Raw genomic sequence first — 22,299 nt, 5'->3', positions numbered from 1 at the left:
TATATAGTTTAGGACGGCTGGAGTCAGAAAGTCTGACTTGCTGTTTATATTGTATGCATCCAACAAGATGGGTGCTCCTGCGTCTAAACAGACGATTGCACGTTGGATCTGTAGCACAATCCAACTTGCACATTCTGTGGCAGGCCTGCCACAGCCTAAATCTGTAAAGGCCCACTCCACTAGGAAAGTGGGCGCATCTTGGGCGGCTGCCCGAGGGGTCTCGGCATTACAACTTTGCCGAGCAACTACGTGGTCAGGGGAGAACACGTTTGTAAAAGTTTACAAATTTGATACTCTGGCTAAGGAGGACCTGGAGTTCTCTCATTCGGTGCTGCAGAGTCATCCGCACTCTCCCGCCCGTTTGGGAGCTTTGGTATAATCCCCATGGTCCGGACGGAGTCCCCAGCATCCACTAGGACGTTAGAGAAAATAAGAATTTACTTACCGATAATTCTATTTCTCGTAGTCCGTAGTGGATGCTGGGCGCCCATCCCAAGTGCGGATTGTCTGCAATGCTTGTACATAGTTATTGTTACAAAAATCGGGTTATTACTATTGTTGTGAGCCATCTTTCAGAGGCTACTTCGTTTTGTTATCATACTGTTAACTGGGTTCAGATCACAAGTTGTACGGTGTGATTGGTGTGGCTGGTATGAGTCTTACCCGGGATTCAAGATCCTTCCTTATTGTGTACGCTCGTCCGGGCACAGTACCTAACTGAGGCTTGGAGGAGGGTCATAGGGGGAGGAGCCAGTACACACCATGTGACCTAAAAAGCTTTTTAGATGTGCCCTGTCTCCTGCGGAGCCCGCTATTCCCCATGGTCCTGACGGAGTCCCCAGCATCCACTACGGACTACGAGAAATAGAATTATCGGTAAGTAAATTCTTATTATCTCTCTCCACTTTATCACTTTCCAAGGCTTAGTATCTATGGGAGCAGCTGCTATACATCCGAAATTACCATAACGTTTATACCACAATAAGTTAGTTAAAAGTAAATGTTATTTATGCCTGAATATTATATAAGCCGACCCTAAGCATAGGCAAACCAGGCGAATGCCTAGGGGCACAAACAGCTTCTGCTGATTAAAATGATATGCAGCATGCCTATATTCTGTGTGTGACTGCGGCTCTATCTGCATACGAAATGCATTACTAATGTATTTGTAGTGTATAAGGTGTACTACAGTACTTTGTGGTGTAACATATAGAAAGGGCACTACTGTGTGGTCTAATGTGAATAAAGAGCAATATGGTGTGGTGTAATGTGAATAAGGGGCACTACTGTGAGGAGTAACGTGGTACTACTGTTCAAGTTCAGTTTATTGTCATCAGCCAAAACAAATTGACAGACGAAATTTCAGTAGTACATAGTACCAAGTAGCAGGCGACACAGTCATTCCATACAAAAACATAAAAATAATACAATCATACATTTAACATCCGTACTGCAAATGGAATAAAACTGTTCCTAAAACGACTAGTCCATGGTAGCAGAGTACGAAACCTCTTTCGGAACAGAAGTTCGACAAAGAACTCATTAAAAGGATGTCCCCTTGAATGTCCCCTGTCTGTCTACCCCTCCCCTTTAAAATGTAAGCTCTCACGAGCAGGGCCCTCTTCCCTCATGTGCTTATCCTTTTTTACTTTAATAATCTTCAACTGCACCAAATCCAGCAGTCTTCTGCCACCTGATACTTATTCCAGTGTCATCTGCTGATGTAACTATGTTTATTTACCCTGTACTTGTCCTATACTGTCATCAACTGTAAGTTGCTGTTTTCCTGTTTGATTATTTGTTTATGTATTCTGTAATTGGGCGCTGCGGAACCCTTGTGGCGCCATATAAATAAAAGATAATAATAATAATTTCCACTTTCTGATAAAATACTCCTAACTTTTCTTAAAGTCCAACGCCTATACAACTCATCAAAGGTAGACAGCGGCATACTAATGATTTTACTAGCGGTTCTTCTAATTCTGTCTAATGCACACCGATCTTTTAAGGTACAGCCACCATACCATGTCACAATACCATAACTCAGGATGCTCTCAATCGAGCACCTATAAAACTTTAACATGGTCTGTGCACCAACACCTGCTGCTCTTAAACGTCGCAGGAAAAAAAGTCGTCGTTGAGCTCTTTTTACTGTCAATTGCAAGTGAGCCGACCATGTCAAGCAAAACGAAATCTGAATGCCCAAAAAGCGTAATAAAGCAATCATTTCGACTGCTTGATCACCAACAAACACTGGCGATATTTGCAACTGTCCTTTCCTAAAATCCACGATCAGTTCTTTAGTCTTTCCACTATTTAAAAAGAAATGATTTTCACTACTTCAACCAACTAATTTCGCAACTTCCGTCCTATAAGCTGGCTCATCATCACCGTTAATTAAACCTACTACAGCAATGTCATCTGCAAATGTAATCACTTTAACAAATGCATCTGCTGACACACAGTCATGAGTAAACATTGAATATAAAAAAGGGCTAAGGAGGACACAGCCCTGGGGTATACCTGTATTTATCAGCACCTCCCCGGACCTAACACTACCCATTTTAACCATCTGTGGGTGATTTGTCAAAAATTCTAAAATCCAATTACAAGTAAAACTATCAAGGCCCAACACAGATAATTTATTTGTAAAAGATGCAGGAATCACTGTGTTAAAGGCTGAAATAAAATCAGCAAATAAAATCCTAACATAAGTATTCCTCTTTTCCAAACGGGACAGAGTAAAGTGTAATAATCGCGTCGTCAGTGCAACGGTTCCGTCTATAAGCAATCTGAAATGGGTCAAACTCAGCTGAAAAAAAAAGATTTGATATGACTCAATACTAGTCCCTCAAAGTATTTCATTATGAGGGACGTTAATACTATAGGCCAATAGTCATTAAAACACTTAACTGACCCTTTCTTAGGGACTGGGACAATACTTGTCAGCTTCAAACTCCTTGGCACTACACAGTGCATGAGTGACAAGTTAAACAAGGTCGTTAATATCACACTCAGTTGCTCCGCACATCCATGAAGGACCCTCCCCTGAATGCCATCAGGTCCCGCTGACTTGTAGTGTGTGGCGTAATTTCAACTGGGGGGTATTATTGTGTGACCATACCCCTTCCCAGCAAGAACACGCACCGTTTTGGGCTGCGCACTGAATGTGCACACTGTTCCTATTTAAAATATAGGGGGTAGGAGCACCTAAAATGAGGATTGCTATGGGTGAGCGGTGATGGTGCTGGGAAAGGGGAACAGGGTCAGAGGCGGAACTAGCGTCTGTGCAAGGGGGCACCAGTCAAAATCTTGCCTAGGGCATCATATTGGTTAGGGCCGGCTCTGAGCCCTCAAAAGCTCTCTTTGCACAGAGACGGACTGATTCTGAGTTGGACGGATCTTAATGCATTAATGCAAATAGCACGTTTTTGGATATGCAAATATACACATTTTTGCGACTGTCCTATTCTGAGTTGTACATTACTCTGGGGTCTATGTACTAAGCCTTGGGAGAGAGATACTTTCTATCCATCCATTGTAACAGCCAACCAGCTCCTAACTGCCATTTTTCAAACACAGCCTGTAACATGGCAGATAGGAGCTGATTGGCTGGTACTTTGGCCCCCATTTATCAAGCCTTGGAGAGTGAGAAATAGCACGATGATAAAGTGCCAACCAATCAGCTCTTAACTTCCATGTCACAGGCTGTGTGTGAAAAATGACAGTTAGGAGCTGGTTGGCTGGCATTTTATCACTGTGCTATTTATCACTCTAAAAGGCTTGATAAATCTGGACCTTTATTTTCGTCCACTTAATTCCACTCCAAGGCTTAGTACAAAGACCCTTTTAAAGTCTTTAAGTGAAATAGGGAAATTTCAGAGTGTCTTCTGTTATGAGCGTGTATCCAAGGCTGCATGTGATTCTGAGTTGTGTGTATGGTTGTGATACGCAATGCCAGTGGTCGGGATGACCGACCGCTGCACCCTGAATTTTAAAATGCCTATAGGGGACGTTGTAGTTAATTTACCCCTCCCCTGCCCCCTAACCTGACTGGGGTAGTGGCTAGGGCTAAGCTAGTGGGGGTGGCACCTACTAATCACAGGGGGTGGCGGCCAGAGCTTAGACTCAGGTCGGCTACAACTAACCCCACTATACTATAAAGCCTAACCCTAACCGCCAACCTTCCGAATCCCCACACCCCCTCCGGGCCCTAACCATGCACTCAATACTTGCCTTCGGGATGTCGGGGTTCTGGAACACAAATTCTGAGTGGTGTCGGTATTCCAGCGTTGGTCACCTGTGTGTACAGGGAAGGAAAGCTTGTTTTTGGTGGATCTCTTGTACCTAGCATGGTGCTGGTGCACGTGCGGAAACTAATGATGACCGTTGCAGTGGCTGGCGTAGACTGGGCAGCATAGGTCTCCACATTAGTCCTACAGGTTGTAGCATCAGCATAAGGTGGCAAATTAGGCTTCCGCATCTGCCCTCTATTACACCCACTGTGTGTTGGATTCTGAATCAGTGTAGATCCATACTATAGTTAATAATATTGTAAAGTTCTTCAGATTTTTTAAAGAACAAATCACGGCATTGATGTAAAATATAGGAATGTAAACTGTGAACTTACATTGAGACATGAAGTACAAAATCCCCTGCCCGTAAGATCTTACAATCTTATGGGAGACATAGGGATTTGCTGGGTTAAGAATTACTTGAAGCTGCTGTATTAGATACTAAGGGGTGTATCCAATTACCCGCGGTCAATGTCCGTGGGTAATTGTATCGCCGGGGAATGTCCAATTAGCTCTGATGTGGTGCGCTCCACCCCCTGATGCTGGCACTTAATGTGGATTATGCTTAATGCGATAAGTGTCCTAACGGAGCCACGGTAACGCATGGGACCAGGGTCTTATCCCCATTCCCATGTGTTATTGCACAATCGTGGGTCCAGTTTCAGCCTTTAAAAACTGCCTCTAATTGGATACCGCGATAATCGCCATCAATCATTAATCGCGATAACCGACCATTTTTATCTGCCGAAACGGCATCGGGGCTAATTGGATACCCCCTATAGTTGTGGTGAAAAGTGTTGACAGTGACATAGAAGGATGCTGCTGTGAGAGGCAGTTAACTAACATAATTTGCTTCTTTATTATTCTTACCATCACATATAGTCGCCTTTCTCTAGATTGTAAGCTTTTTAGAGTAGCCTGTCTGTTTGATGGGTTTTTTTTTTTTTTTTTTTCTTTTCTTTTTGACCTAACATCAGTAAAATGATTTTGGTTGTTTTTTTGGGTGTGGTTGTATATGAAATCTTTATTAATAAATTGTCTTCTCACCTTTATGAGATTTAATGCTCTCCTCTTTGCCCTTGATGCTCTCTGTATACTGTAATCTCACTCCTGCATCTACAGATTGTATGTGAAGCAGCTGCCTGTAGCAAGTCCACCTGTTCTACGCTAAGATTGGAGAGCAGGAGGCCTGGCGTGTCAGTGCTGCTTGACAGGCTGCCCATGGTGTGTGCGGGGGTGTGCAAGCTCTGAGGAGAGATTGTGGAGAGACAAGGGTGTGACACAATCCCCTTCTCTCCATTATATATATATATATATATATATATATATATATATATATATATATATATATATATATATATATATTTTAAATGTTCTAACTAAAATTGTTTTTCTAATGAAAACAAAAATGTTCTCTGCTGTTCACTTAAAGTTATGGGTTACACAGCGCCACTAGTAAGCGACTGGTGATTTGAAACTGACAAGGCATCAAAGGATTGGTCTTCACTTAAGCATTCTGGTGAAACCGATAAATTCAGTCAAATGTAATGCCTATACTTGAAGGGTGAATATGTGCATTGTGTTGGCTCTGTAAGACTATCGCAGGTTTTGATACTGCATATCACCGCAGAAGAATGCTTATCATTATAGAGCTTGAGTCAAGGCACATGACTAAAAATGTTACCATTTAAAAAAAAAAATAGAAATGGGTGTTTATAGGTGTGTTCCAAAGTTTGGATAGACTTGCTATTACTGTTGAAAAACTTAGGCAGACATTTTATGCGCTGCATACATGTATGAGAAAGCAGCCTATAGATTCACAAAGAACCACTGACATCCCTTTTGTATTGTCATAAATCTTTCAGAAAATGTCTGCTGCAATACATTTCAGAAGATGGTAATCACGTACTACTAACAGTGCATGTTTTCCTAGTGAACTCATTAGTGTCACCAGTGAATAAAAGTGAGCTTCAGCAGTGAGGTATGGAAAACCTGCTAACAGCAGTCCCTGAGGACTGGATTTCAGAACCCTGGTGTAGATGACAGGTGCGCTAAAATGAGATGTCCAAAATAATCCTGGAGGTTAGTACATGTTCATAGAGGGCTTGGCTACTCTTCAGGGTTTGTTTTGGTTAATTAAGAGTGTGTTGTTACTCGTAGAACAGCAGCACATTAAGAAAACCATTTTTTGTGTCAGGAGTTAACTGTATCACAGAAGCATAGAACTTTATTGTGCATTCTTCATATGTAGCCTATGGTAGTAAGATTACTTCTTACTTGATCATGAATGATTATTGTAACGATCGATCTATTTTGGGGTAATGCTAATCTTGTTGTTTTTTGTAAGGAACTTTTTTTATTTTTTTTATTTGTGTAATGATTGCCTTGAGTAAACAGTTTTCGCATAACCATGTTTAAAATGTTTAATTTTGCAGTTTGTTTTCATTATTTTCCTTTTAAAAGGTTTACCACTTAGTTCAAAATCGGGTATCTTATTAAGTATAAAAAAATATAAACAATACACAGTACCCTATCTACCAAACATTGGGGGTAATTCCAAGTTGATCGCAGCAGGAATTTTGTTAGCAGTTGGGAAAAACCATGGGGGTAATTCCAAGTTGATCGCAGCAGGTTTTTTGATAGCAATTGGGCAAAATCATGTGCACTGCAGGGGAGGCAGATATAACATGTGCAGAAAGAGTTAGATTTGGGTGGGTTATTTTATTTCTGTGCAGGGTAAATACTGGCTGCTTTATTTTTACACTACAAATTAGATTGCAGATTGAACACACCCCACCCAAATCTAACTCTCTCTGCACATGTTATATCTGCCTCCCCTGCAGTGCACATGGTTTTGCCCAATTGCTATCAAAAATCCTGCTGCGATCAACTTGGAATTACCCCCCATGTGCACTGCAGGGGAGGCAGATTTAACATGTGCAGAGAGAGTTAGATTTGGGTGTGGTGTGTTCAATCTGCAATCTAATTTGCAGTGTAAAAATAAAGCAGCCAGTATTTACCCTGCACAGAAACAAAATAACCCACCCAAATCTAACTCTTTCTGCACATGTTATATCTACCTCCCCTGCAGTGCACATGGTTTTGCCCAACTGCTAACAAAATTCCTGCTGCGATCAACTTGGAATTACCCCCATTAGTTCATTAAGTCTGAGTCCAATTGAGGGCTTGGCTTAAGGCATGAACCTACTGATGTATCCTGCCTGATTTCAGGGCTCTGTCCTTTCCTATGGAGATAGCTTCCATATACTGCGGTAGCTGTGAACTGGTGCCGCACTCACCTGTTGTGTTTGTGGAGCAATAAATGGGTGTTTGGAAGTGAGGACTAGTGGCATGGGGGTGGCTTAGCTCTTATTGGGGCAGATGTACTAGGGATTGGAGAGTGATAAAGTTAAGAGAGGAAAGCTACCAGCCCACCAACACCTGTCATTTTTCAAATACAGCCTGGCAGTTAGGAGCTGACGGGTACTTTCTCTCTCCACTTTATCACTCTCCAAGACTTAGAACATCACCCCCCTTGAGATCTAGACATTCCCCATCATGATTCAATATGACCCCATCGAGATCACATCCCTGTCTCAATTCCTGTATCTGAAAGGTTGGGAGGTATGTCATTTGCACCATGCAGCTGTTGTGATGACCTTTCAGCATTTATATTTGTGGTGCAGGTTTTTTTTGTAGCAAATAAAAAGTGAATTGCGCAAGAACATAGAACTTGGCATAGAACTATTGTTCAGACTTGGACCAGCTATGATGATCATTCTCACAATGGGGGTTATTCAGATGTTGTTGGAGTTGCCATTTGTGCAGCAAAGTACCGATTATTGGTATAGTGTGCATGTGCAGAACCTGTTCTGCAATGTTGGAAGTAGTCTAGCAGTGATTACCTGGCCTCTAGGTAGAACTTGGGGTAACCAGCTTGCGCTACCCCATGGGTGATGCAGTTGGCCGACTGTGCCAAGGAAGATCTGATATTGCGTTCTTGGACGCATTTCAGATCAGTATGCATTAGGAGCTGTGACGCCTCCTGCTGTATTATCGTATTCCATCTATCAATGCTTCTTCCATCTAATGGTGCCCATACACTTGTGCGATGCCCTGCGACGCGACATCGCGGAGCATGAAATCGCACATGAACTGCCAAAGTGATTACCATGCGATCATGCGATAGATCGCATGGTAATCACGTGATGGGCACGTCACTGCCGAGTGGGAGCGGCCTCTGCCCATCGCACATCGCAGTGCGATACATAGCATGTGTTTCTAGAAACACATGCGATCACACTGCGATTCGATAAATATTATGTGCAGCACATAATATCTTGAGACTCGATATTCGACCAGCGTGCCCGTGCATCGCGTCGAAAGGTACTAAAATGTGCATACAATCCTTTGATTTCTCTCACAGATGTTGTCAAAATCGAAGGCTAGTACCGATAATCTCATAAGTGTATGGGCACCATAAGCAGCAGCGATAGTGTCTTCAACCACATCTCAATCAGGCCCAGTGTGTGAGACTGTATTGCAATATGTAGACAATTTGAGTTGCTAGGTAAGTGGTTCAAAATTTCACAAACATATAGCAGTATGAAGACCTTAGGGATTTTCTGATTTAATCCAAGCTCTTCTAACTTTCAATTAATGATTACATACACCATATACTTCACCACTGTCTACAACACAACAAAATCCAGTTTTGTTCCCTCAGTCTTTTCTTCATTATAAAAATGTAATACATTTTTAAATGGTTTAAGAAGAAAGATGCCCCCTGTTGCATCCAGTTTTAATTCAGGAATTCAAATAGATCTGTAATTGTGTTCAGTGCTGTAACTAGGGGTGCACGAGTGGTGCTGACGCCCATGGCATACGGCGTGGCACTGTAGCTGCCCAGGTGGCAGTTGCTTTAGGCACTCAGCTTCTTTCTGGTCACGATAGCCTTCCTCCGTATCCTTATGTCACATGTGTGGGGTGCGGGGCCCGCTCAGGGCACAGCTGTTTCCTCCTATGGCCCTGATCGTTGGCATTATGAGTCCAATCTAAAGTCCAGCACAAAATAGTTCAGAAGTAGCCTTTATTTCTTGCTTGTAAAGTCTGTTGCAAAAACCCACTGACCGAAGGAGCACGTATGTAGTTGTAAATAGCCTAAGACAGCAAATACGGGATGATGTGAATAATAAAAAGTACAGTTATCATGCCTGAACATAGCCCAAGTATATTTGAATGTTTAATCTATATGTAATCTACTCTTTCTTACAGGTAAAATATACTGTACTTAGGTTTGTAACTCATTAGCTGTTGAGGCCCTTGTTTGGTAATAATTGTCCATGTTTCATGCTCTGTGTTGAAGAAAGTATGCCAGTTCCTGAGGATTCCTCAGTTGTGGCTGAAGAAAACGACAAATCTTTAAATATGTTTGGTTGACATTTCATTACAGTTATATCGCCTAGGCAAAAGGGGATTCGCCCTATTCAATTGAATAGTCAGGGGGGCGAAAGCAATAGCTCAGAGATTACTGGAGCTAATTGCATATCCCCCTTAAACGAATATCAATATTAAACATATTTTGTAAGGGTAAGATCATCTGTATGCCTCCACTATGTGAACTTAAAAGGGACATTTCAATTCAGTATAATAGAAGTGAAGTGTATCCAGAATGGTGAGACGTTGCTGATATTTCCCTCGCACCCCAGAGGTGCTCAGAAAATGTTCTGGCTACCATATTAACTGGTAATGTGTTCAGACAAGCTTCATGGCTGGACATCTTCTTTACTTTTTCAAATTTGTTTTCCCTTTTCCTCGGTTGGCGGGACAGGGACAACGACCAAGTAGTTAGCAGCCACATTGGAAAAGTTATTTTGCTGAAGCTTTTAATATATGAAGTGCATTCTTTATTACTCTCCTCTTTGGTATCAGCAGTATTTTTGACAGCCATTAAAACTGTATCTGTTCTCTGTTTTAAGGGCGGCTGTGCCCCATCCCTGCCAGCGACTCCAATGACATGGGCTCATTTCACACCTGCTGCAGTCTGGCAGCCTGACAGACCCTCTCAATGCAGCCGAGGTCAACCTGTCCTTGTATTCTGAGAACTGCCCACTGGCAGGGAAGAGACTGCCTATTTTGTGGTGGTGTGTGGGTAGGATGTCTGTGTTAAAGGCAATTGTTTTTTTTTCCCCTTTGCTTCCTTGTTTGACACTGTTTGCCCATTATACATTGCTGTGAGTGCAACAAATAATTACAGTAAAATGACATGTTAATTTCCATTTTCGTTGTTAAACCTGACTGAACAATAGGTTGAGACCACAATAAATGGAATTTAATTTTTCCTCGAGTCCCTGTCTTTAAATAAGTGTTTATAAAATAAAGATATATGCAATGCACAGCAAATCTATGCCTGTGTAGTATAGAACATAAGAAAAATCTTAGACTACACTTAAAGTTTGGAGGCTGTCTCCTTTTGGGTAACTAATGATTTTTTTGTGTTTTAGTTCCCTTTATATTTATGTGTATGTATGTACTGATGGGCTGCATGTGTTAAACAGCAGACACAGTCATCCACTTGGACAAATGAAATTCTTCATGTGTGTTTAGAATGTCTCACTTCTGTGCTCACAATATACTTCATAGATTTATTTAAGATCACTTAAATGCCAGTATTATAAGGCATTTGAGGAGGGAGCAGAATGTTTGTAAAATACCAGTAAACATAGAATGTAAGTTGCTACAACAGAAAAGCTACTGTATCAGAAATTAACCAGGCTACACATGCAAGTAGTCTGATATTATGAAGTGTTTGGCTCTAAGATATCATTATCAGATAGCTATCATGTTGGAATATGTGGCAGTATCTATGCACCAAATGTGGCAGTACCTATGCACCTAATGGGCCCATCGTTGGTGCCTACACACTGAGCGATATGAACGATATCGCGTTAATTAATGAACAAGATCGTTTATATCACTCAGTGTAATCGGTAAGTGTGTAGGGTCAATAATATGCAAACCCTGTCCAAACTAGCTATCTGGCAGTCCAGTTGACCTTGGCAGGCTACTCCCGAATGTGGTCATCTGACGATTTTCCTGCCATAGCAGAGAGGCAGGTTCCAACAAAATATAGGCAAATTTACTAGGTAACAAACCTACATACAATTTTAAAGCATTCAAATTAATTTTAAGGTACAGAAATGTAAAAGTTGTATTTGATGCCTTTACCGATGGATAATATTCTGACTTGGATTTATTTAGTAACCCTATGGAGGATATGCATCAAATCTAAACAGCAACCAATCGGCTTGCATCTATCATTTTATAGAATGTACTTGAAAAACGATAGTTAGAAGCTGATTAGTTGCTATGGGCAATTTCACCTCTCCTCTTTAACATCCTGACTAGTGGAAATTGCCATATTGCTTACTTATGCTTGCAGAAATAACATTAAATTACATAAATTGACTCATATTATTTATTTATTTATTAACAGTTTCTTATAAAGCACAGCAAATTCTGTTGCGCTTTACAACTAGACACAATTAGAAGACAAAACTGGGTAAAAACAAACAGTCATAGAGGTAGGAGGGCCCTGCTCGCAAGCTTACAATCTTATTGTATTAATATTACAATATTTGCTTGGCAATAAAGTCTGTGGGGGCAATTCAATTGTTTTTGCGCCCCTGATCGCTCCTTATCCACCGTCTATACTGATGGGGTGATATATTTGGGCAGTACGGATGGTGTAATGGTTAGCATTACTGCCTCACAGCACTGAGGTCATGGGTTCGATTCCCACCATGGCCCTAACTGTGTGGAGTTTGTATATTCTCCCCGTACTTGCGTGGGTTTCCTCCGGGTACTCCGGTTTCCTCCCACAATCCAAAAAATATACTGGTAGGTTAATTGGCTCCCTACAAAATTAACCCTAGCGTGAATGTGTGTGTGTGTGTGTGTGTGTACATGTGGTAGGGAATATAGATTGTAAGCTCCACTGGGGCAGGGACTGATGTGAATGGCCAAAATATTCTCTGTAAAGCGCTGCGGAATATGTGTGCGCTATATAAATAACTGGTAATAAATAAATAATAATTTAGGTGGGTTTTATTGTGCCCAAATAGACCCGGTTTAGCGGAGTAAAGTAGCTAAATCCATCTAAAGGCCTGGTTAGAAATCTCAAACAGCAGTTTGGACACTCAAAACCAGGACTGTTCACCTTTTTCTACTTGCCACCTCAGGCTGCAAGCAGAAATCATGCGTAGCTGCTGTCAATCAATTGAATCGCCCTGGATTTACATTTCTTTGTGTGGTTATCTGAAGTATATTTGGTACTTTTAAGTATAGATTTTGTTCACTAATCAAATTAAAATATCAATTTAATAATTGTTTCTGGGTTTTTTATTTATTTATTTTATTTGGGAGCAATGTATATGCTGTACCACACTACTGTGTCTTAGCCAGAGCCTTTCACAGCACTTAAGGGCCCGATACACTTATACGACATGACGGTCCGTCATGTCATATAAGATTTCCTCCAACCTCCCGGCAGCCTCCCCGTTGGTAAGATCGTATTAGATATATCATATGCAGTTTTTTTTGCATACAATGTATGTTTTACTATCCTAGCTATTTACTGCGGGATCCGACATATAACGAGGGCAGCACTCGTGATAAGTCGTATCTAAGGGGATCCGAGCCGATGCTCACGGGAACGCACATTGGATCGGCTTTTCAAGCACCCTGAAAATGCCTGATTTCACCCAATATATCGGGCTAAAATCGGCCTAGTGTATGGGGCCCTTAGGTCTTAGCTGGTGATAGTTCCCCCCCCCCCCCCCCCCATGCTACCAATTAGAAGAACTCCAGGGCAGGAACTTTTGTCAGGGAAGGGTTTATTTAATATTACTCAAAGAGTAAATTTTATATTAAAGGTTTACCTAAAATAAGCTAGCTAATATCATACTTTGTGGTGATCATTGCTAAGAATGGCAGGAGATGTTATTTAATATACACTAATTAGGATTGGTTTTGAACAAGTTAAACTACACAAAACATCTTTAACCAAAGTTGTTAAACAGCCTGAGCTTCTTATTAAAACCAGGTTAAAAATTAACATCACAATGGTAGTGTGTGGTTTCATTTGTCTGCTGTAAATAAACTTGCAGACAACTCAATGCTGCAACTACCAGCTCATGATTACTTCACTCAGATCTAATAGTTTTCATGTTTTGTAAAAGACCAATGCCAAATTGATAAAAATTGCCACACAGGCCGCAATATTTGTATTAATATTGTTCTCCTGGCCCATTAGTACAGTGTTTCCCCTAAACCTGGGCAGTGGCAAATAATAATCCATCAGAATGGGTAGAAAAGTTGACGTAGTGGATAGCATTACAGCCTCACTATCTTTGCGCCTTGAGTCCTGTTGAAGAAAGAGCGCTATATAAATAAAGTTTCTCTAACGTCCTAGTGGATGCTGGGGACTCCGAAAGGACCATGGGGAATAGCGGCTCCGCAGGAGACTGGGCACAAAAGTAAAAAGCTTTAGGACTACCTGGTGTGCACTGGCTCCTCCCCCTATGACCCTCCTCCAAGCCTCAGTTAGATTTTTGTGCCCGAACGAGACGGGTGCAGGCTAAGGGGCTCTCCTGAGCTGCTTAGTGGAAAAGTTTAAAGTAGGTTTTTTATTTTCAGTGAGACCTGCTGGCAACAGGCTCACTGCATCGAGGGACTAAGGGGAGAGAAGCGAACTCACCTGCGTGCAGAGTGGATTGGGCTTCTTAGGCTACTGGACATTAGCTCCAGAGGGACGATCACAGGCCCAGCCATGGATGGGTCCCGGAGCCGCGCCGCCGGCCCCCTTACAGAGCCAGAAGACTGAAGAGGTCCGGAAAATCGGCGGCAGAAGACGTCCTGTCTTCTATAAGGTAGCGCACAGCACCGCAGCTGTGCGCCATTGCTCTCAGCACACTTCACACTCCGGTCACTGAGGGTGCAGGGCGCTGGGGGGGGCGCCCTGAGACGCAATAAAACACCTTTTTGTTGGCAAAAAATACATCACATATAGCTCCTGGGCTATATGGATGCATTTAACCCCTGCCAAATTTCCATAGAAAAGCGGGAGAAAGGCCGCCGAGAAGGGGGCGGAGCCTATCTCCTCAGCACACTGGCGCCATTTTTCCTCACAGCTCCGTTGGAGGAAGGCTCCCTGACTCTCCCCTGCAGTCCTGCACTACAGAAACAGGGTAAAACAAAGAGAGGGGGGCACTAAATTGGCATAGAAATATATACAGCAGCTATATTAGGGAAAAACACTTATATAAGGTTATCCCTGTATATATATAGCGCTCTGGTGTGTGCTGGCAAACTCTCCCTCTGTCTCCCCAAAGGGCTAGTGGGGTCCTGTCCTCTATCAGAGCATTCCCTGTGTGTGTGCTGTGTGTCGGTACGTTGTGTCGACATGTATGAGGAGGAAAATGGTGTGGAGGCGGAGCAATTGCCTGTGTTAGTGATGTCACCCCCTAGGGAGTCGACACCTGACTGGATGGTCTTATGGAAAGATTTACGTGATAGTGTCAGCACTTTACAAAAGACTGTTGACGACATGAGACAGCCGGCAAATCAGTTAATACCTGTACAGGCGTCTCAAACACCGTCAGGGGCTATAAAGCGCCCGTTACCTCAGGTCGACACAGACACGGACACTGACTCCAGTGTCGACGGTGAGGAAACAAACGTATTTTCCAGTAGGGCCACACGTTACATGATCACGGCAATGAAGGAGGTTTTGAACATTTCTGATACTACAAGTACCACAAAAAAGGGTATTATGTGGGGTGTGAAAAAACTACCCGTAGTTTTTCCCGAATCAGATGAATTGAATGAGGTGTGTGATGAAGCGTGGGTTTCCCCCGATAAGAAACTGCTAATTTCTAAAAAATTATTGGCATTATACCCTTTCCCGCCAGAGGTTAGGGCGCGTTGGGAAACACCCCCTAGAGTGGATAAGGCGCTCACACGCTTATCAAAACAAGTGGCGTTACCGTCTCCTGATACGGCCGCCCTAAAGGAACCAGCTGATAGAAAGCTGGAAAATATCCTTAAGAGTATATACACACATACTGGTATTATACTACGACCAGCAATCGCCTCAGCCTGGATGTGCAGTGCTGGGGTGGCTTGGTCGGATTCCCTGACTGAAAATATTGATACCCTGGACAGGTACAATATATTATTGACTATAGAGCATTTAAAGGATGCATTCCTATATATGCGAGATGCACAGAGAGACATTTGCACTCTGGCATCAAGAGTAAGTGTGATGTCCATTTCTGCCAGAAGAGGATTATGGACGCGACAGTGGTCAGGGGATGCGGATTCCAAACGGCATATGGAAGTATTGCCGTATAAAGGGGAGGAGTTATTTGGGGTCGGTCTATCGGACCTGGTGGCCACGGCAACGGCTGGGAAATCCACCTTTTTACCCCAAGTCACCTCGCAGCAGAAAAAGATACCGTCTTTTCAGGCTCAGTCCTTTCGTCCCCATAAGGGCAAGCGGGCAAAAGGCCACTCATATATGCCCCGGGGCAGAGGAAGGGGAAAAATACTGCAACAGACAGCCTCTTCCCACGAACAGAAGCCCTCCCCCGCTTCTGCCAAGTCCTCAGCATGACGCTGGGGCCTTACAAGCGGACTCAGACACGGTGGGGGCCCGTCTCAAGATTTTCAGCGCGCAGTGGGCTCACTCGCAAGTGGACCCCTGGATCCTGCAGGTAGTATCTCAGGGGTACAAATTGGAATTCGAGACGTCTTCCCCTCGCCGGTTCCTGAAGTCTGCTTTACCAACGTCTACCCCCGACAGGGAGGCGGTATTGGAAGCCATTCATAAGCTGTATTCCCAGCAAGTGATAATCAAGGTACCCCTCCTACAACAGGGAAAGGGGTATTACTCCACGCTGTTTGTGGTACCGAAGCCGGACGGCTCGGTGAGACCCATTTTAAATCTGAAAGCCTTGAACACTTACATAAAAAGGTTCAAGTTCAAGATGGAGTCACTCAGAGCAGTGATAGTGAACCTGGAAGAAGGGGACTACATGGTGTCTCTGGACATCAAGGATGCTTACCTCCATGTCCCAATTTGCCCTTCTCACCAAGGGTACCTCAAGTTTGTGGTACAGAACTGTCACTATCAGTTTCAGACGCTGCCGTTTGGATTGTCCACGGCACCCCGGGTCTTTACCAAGGTAATGGCCGAAATGATGATTCTTCTTCGAAGAAAAGGCGTCTTAATTATCCCTTACTTGGACGATCTCCTGATAAGGGCAAGGTCCAGAGAACAGTTAATGGTCGGAGTAGCACTATCTCAAATAGTACTACGACAGCACGGATGGATTCTAAATATTCCAAAATCGCAGCTGATTCCGACGACACGTCTGCTGTTCCTAGGGATGATTCTGGAGAAAAAGGTGTTTCTCCCGGAAGAGAAAGCCAAGGAGTTATCCGACCTAGTCAGGAAGCTCCTAAGACCAGGCCAGGTGTCAGTGCATCAGTGCACAAGGGTCCTGGGAAAGATGGTGGCTTCTTACGAAGCGATTCCATTCGGCAGATTCCACGCAAGAACTTTTCAGTTGGATCTGCTAGACAAATGGTCCGGATCGCATCTTCAAATGCATCAGCGGATAACCCTGTCTCCAAGGACAAGGGTGTCTCTCCTGTGGTGGTTACAGAGTGCTCATCTCCTAGAGGGCCGCAGATTTGGCATTCAGGATTGGGTCCTGGTGACCACGGATGCCAGCCTGAGAGGCTGGGGAGCAGTCACACAGGGAAAAAATTTCCAGGGCTTGTGGTCAAGCATGGAAACGTCACTTCACATAAATATCCTGGAACTAAGGGCCATTTACAATGCCCTAAGTCAGGCAAGGCCTCTGCTTCAGGGTCAGCCAGTATTGATCCAGTCGGACAACATCACGGCAGTCGCCCACGTAAACAGACAGGGCGGCACAAGAAGCAGGAGGGCAATGACGGAAGTGGCAAGGATTCTTCGCTGGGCGGAAAATCATGTGATAGCACTGTCAGCAGTGTTCATTCCGGGAGTGGACAACTGGGAAGCAGACTTCCTCAGCAGACACGATCTCCACCCGGGGGAGTGGGGACTTCACCCAGAAGTCTTCCACATGATTGTAAACCGTTGGGAAAAACCAAAGGTGGACATGATGGCGTCTCGCCTCAACAAAAAACTGGACAGATATTGCTCCAGGTCAAGGGACCCTCAGGCAATAGCTGTGGACGCTCTGGTAACACCGTGGGTGTACCGGTCAGTGTATGTGTTCCCTCCTCTTCCTCTCATACCAAAAGTACTGAGAATCATAAGAAGGAGAGGAGTAAAGACTATACTCGTGGCTCCGGATTGGCCAAGAAGGACTTGGTACCCGGAAATTCAAGAGATGCTCACGGAAGAACCGTGGCCTCTACCTCTAAGACAGGACCTGCTCCAGCGGGGACCATGTCTGTTCCAAGACTTACCGCGGCTGCGTTTGACGGCATGGCGGTTGAACGCCGGATCCTGAAGGAAAAAGGCATTCCGGATGAAGTCATCCCTACCCTGATCAAAGCCAGGAAGGATGTAACCGTACAACATTATCACCGTATTTGGCGTAAATATGTTGCGTGGTGCGAGGCCAGGAAGGCCCCTACAGAGGAATTTCAACTGGGTCGATTCCTGCATTTCCTGCAAACAGGACTGTCTATGGGCCTCAAATTAGGGTCCATTAAGGTTCAAATTTCGGCCCTGTCGATATTCTTCCAAAAAGAACTAGCTTCTGTTCCTGAAGTTCAGACGTTTGTCAAGGGAGTACTGCATATACAGCCTCCTTTTGTGCCTCCAGTGGCACCTTGGGATCTCAATGTAGTTTTGGGATTCCTAAAATCACATTGGTTTGAACCACTCACCACTGTGGACTTGAAATATCTCACATGGAAAGTGGTGATGCTGTTAGCCCTGGCTTCAGCCAGGCGTGTATCAGAATTGGCGGCTTTATCCTATAAAAGCCCGTACCTAATTTTTCATACGGACAGGGCAGAATTGAGGACTCGTCCTCAATTTCTCCCTAAGGTGGTTTCAGCATTTCACTTAAACCAACCTATTGTGGTGCCTGTGGCTACTAGGGACTTGGAGGATTCCAAGTTGCTGGACGTAGTCAGGGCCCTGAAAATATATGTTTCCAGGACGGCTGGAGTCAGAAAATCTGACTCGCTGTTTATCCTGTATGCACCCAACAAGCTGGGTGCTCCTGCTTCTAAGCAAACGATTGCTCGTTGGATTTGTAGTACAATTCAGCTTGCACATTCTGTGGCAGGCCTGCCACAGCCAAAATCTGTAAAAGCCCATTCCACAAGGAAAGTGGGCTCATCTTGGGCGGCTGCCCGAGGGGTCTCGGCTTTATTACTTTGCCGAGCAGCTACTTGGTCAGGGGCAAACACGTTTGCTAAATTCTACAAATTTGATACCCTGGCTGAGGAGGACCTGGAGTTCTCTCATTCGGTGCTGCAGAGTCATCCGCACTCTCCCGCCCGTTTGGGAGCTTTGGTATAATCCCCATGGTCCTTTCGGAGTCCCCAGCATCCACTAGGACGTTAGAGAAAATAAGAATTTACTTACCGATAATTCTATTTCTCATAGTCCGTAGTGGATGCTGGGCGCCCATCCCAAGTGCGGATTGTCTGCATTACTTGTACATAGTTATTGTTACAAAAATCGGGTTTTTGTTGTTGTGAGCCATCTTTTCAGAGGCTACTTCTGTTATCATACTGTTAACTGGGTTCAGATCACAAGTTGTACGGTGTGATTGGTGTGGCTGGTATGAGTCTTACCCGGGATTCAAGATCCTTCCTTATTGTGTACGCTCGTCCGGGCACAGTATCTTAACTGAGGCTTGGAGGAGGGTCATAGGGGGAGGAGCCAGTGCACACCAGGTAGTCCTAAAGCTTTTTACTTTTGTGCCCAGTCTCCTGCGGAGCCGCTATTCCCCATGGTCCTTTTGGAGTCCCCAGCATCCACTACGGACTATGAGAAATAGAATTATCGGTAAGTAAATTCTTATTTTTTGTTGTTGTTTGTTATTATTATTTGCAGAGTTTGTATGTTCTCAATGTGTTTGCATGGGGTTTTCTCTGGATGCTCCAGTTTCCTCCCACATTCGTAGTAGTCTTTAGGATTGTGCCACATTTATGCTGCTTTCACATCGCAAAACCTGCTTTTGAAACGGTTCTTTAAATGGTTCTTAAAACGGGTCTGAGCAGTTAAACCCCCTTCACATTGCATGTTGTAACCAGTATATTACCATTTCATTACCGTTTTGGTACCTTTCACACTGAACCGGTTTCACCCATACAAAACAGTGGTTGTCATTTTAAATGTTTATTTCCTGCTTCTGCCTGGTGACATCACACATGGAGACAGCCTATCACCTTCTGGGGCTTGCAAATACCGTTTCAGACCCTTTCACACTGCACAATGAAACGGGTCTGAAACGGGTAGGACCCTGCTTTTTTACCGTTTCAAAATACCGGTATTTTGAAAACGGTAAATTGAAGGTGACCCTTTCACATCGCAGCTCGAACCGTTTAGGAAGCCTGAAAAATCGGCAATTTACCGGGTTCAAGCTGCGGTGTAAAAGGGGTATTATATTAATCTGTTTATCTGCCCATCGTCACTTCCTTCACTGCTTGATAATCCATAGCCTGCAGGATTTTTTATCGTTGAACTCACGAGTGCATTGCCAGGTGTACAGTAGTGAGCATTTAATGCCCTGCAATCTGACTACTATGTTACCCTAGTCTGTAGAATTCCTGTCAGATTGCTTCTCATGACAATGGCAGTTTCACGCCACAGTTGATTCTCTGTTTTGCGTTGCGCTTCCAATGAGTCCATGATTATCTTGGCCTTAGAAAATACACTACCATCCACTGTGGCAGAGATCTCCTCTTGCAGCCATTATAGTAATAATTATAGGCAACCAGAGCAGTAAAGTATCTTTATACATGACCAGTGTAGGAGCCCTTACTTACCAAGGTGTGTTTTTATTTTTTCCAAATTTGAACACATTGCAGAGTGAGACCTTTTGTGTGTGTGTGTGTGTGTGTGTGTGTGTGTGTGTGTGTCTTGTGTGTGTGTAATATAATGTGTATGTCATTTTCTGGATCAGTCCAGGATTTTGGAGATTTGCATCTATATGTTTCCATCCCTGCCAATACGTTAGTTCCTTAATTTTCACTGCACAATGGCATTTTCTTGCTCTGTATATTGGCCATAGCATTAACTAGTCTGCAAGCTTGAAGGTAAAACTTTTAGTGCACAGTAAATAAAATGGCCTAATAATCGTGTTCATTACTAAATGTCATGAGCTGTAGTGAGCCAGCTTAACAGCGTAACTAGAAGTATAGGACTAGCCAGCAGTTTTGCCCTCCCCCCAAAAAAATGAATTTCAGTACTTGATCAATTTAAGAGCTCCACCTACAACATGGACTCCACCCATCTTACATTCCAGGATTTTAGATCACTTGAGCAAATGCGGAGATGGCTCATGATAATAGACTGCTAACCTTCCACCCCCAGGAGCTGTGCCTGCCAACTTTATAGGCATCTTTATGTTCTTCAAAGGATTTAAAACACAGCTGGTCAAGTAGTTGGCACAGCACCGATAGGCTGGCATTCAGCATAAGAAGAAAACTGTTGCGAAGAACTGGTGTACAAGTGGGTGGAGTCACATTTTAAGTGATCCTTTAATAAGTACCTTCATTTCAAATATTTAATTCCCCATAAATTGCACAGTATGTACCCATAGCAACCAATCAGATTGTAGCTTGTTTAGTATCATTTAGAACCGTGCTAACCAGGGGCGGATTGTGATGGAAAACCAGCCCAGGAAATTTATGGAAGCAGCCCTGCCGTTGTGTCTGAGGGCGGATTGGGAACTAAATCTGGCCCTGTAAAATGTTGTACAAGAGACACGACATGGGCAGCACAAGAGGTATAACATACCATGTTCCCTATAGATTGTAAGCTTGCGAGCAGGGCCTTCCTACCTCTATGTCTGTCTGTTTTTACCCAGTTTTGTTCTATTACTGTTGTTCTAATTGTAAAGCGCAACGGAATATGCTGCGCTATATAAGAAACTGTTAATAAATAAATAAATAAATAAATGTAGCCATGGCAGCATCACTGGATGACAGAGGTGCTGTACTGCAGAGATGGAATAACAGAATGAATGGGGACAATGCAGTGTACTAAGGGGATCATTTCGAGTTGATCGCTAGCTGTCGTTGTTCGCTGCGCAGCGTTCAGTGTAAAAAAATGGCTAATCTGCGCATGTGTAGGCACCGCAATGCGCACGCGCGTCGTACGGGTACAAAGTCCATTGTGGTTTTGCACTGGTTCTAGCGACGATTCCAATTGCACAGACGGCCGCAAGGTGATTGACAGAAAGAGGGCATTTCTGGGTGTCAACTGACTGTTTTCAGGGAGTGCTTAGAAAAACGCAGGCGTGTCGGGGAAAACGCAGGCATGGCTGGGCGTTCGCTGGGCAGGTGTGTGACGTCAAAAACCGTCCCTCCGTCGTTAGTATCAACGCACAGGATAAGTAACTACAGGGTTGGTCTTGTTTTGCACAAAAAGATTTTGCAGGCGCTCTGCTGCACAGGCATTCGCACTTCTGCAAAGCGAAAATACACTCCCCGGTGGGCGGCGACAATGCGTTTGCAGGGCTGCTAAAAACTGCTAACGAGCGATCAACTCAGAATGAGGGCCTAAGTGCAGTGGGCTGCCTGTTATGGGGACGGTGAGGCTACATGACCACAAACAAAACACGCCCCACAGACATGTCAGCCTACCAGGAACCTTCCTGGTGAGCCCTATGGCCAATCCACCCCTGGTGCTAACATTTGGTTGCTATGGGTTATAGTATATATGTACAATGTACCATGTTATTGGATGTGTCAAATTGCA

At 43.8% G+C, this 22,299-nt stretch overlaps 1 protein-coding gene across 4 annotated transcripts in view; it reads left to right on the top strand.

The window, feature by feature from the left end:
- The window catches only part of TEAD2 (TEA domain transcription factor 2), a 224,379-nt gene that overhangs the window by 62,763 nt on the left and 139,317 nt on the right, over positions 1-22,299 (top strand). The window lies entirely within an intron of this gene.

This window comes from Pseudophryne corroboree, chromosome 10, assembly GCF_028390025.1.
Source record: "Pseudophryne corroboree isolate aPseCor3 chromosome 10, aPseCor3.hap2, whole genome shotgun sequence".
Lineage (NCBI taxonomy): Eukaryota > Metazoa > Chordata > Amphibia > Anura > Myobatrachidae > Pseudophryne > Pseudophryne corroboree.
Note: the sequence above shows the minus strand (reverse complement) of the source record. Positions and strands in the feature narration are given on the sequence as shown.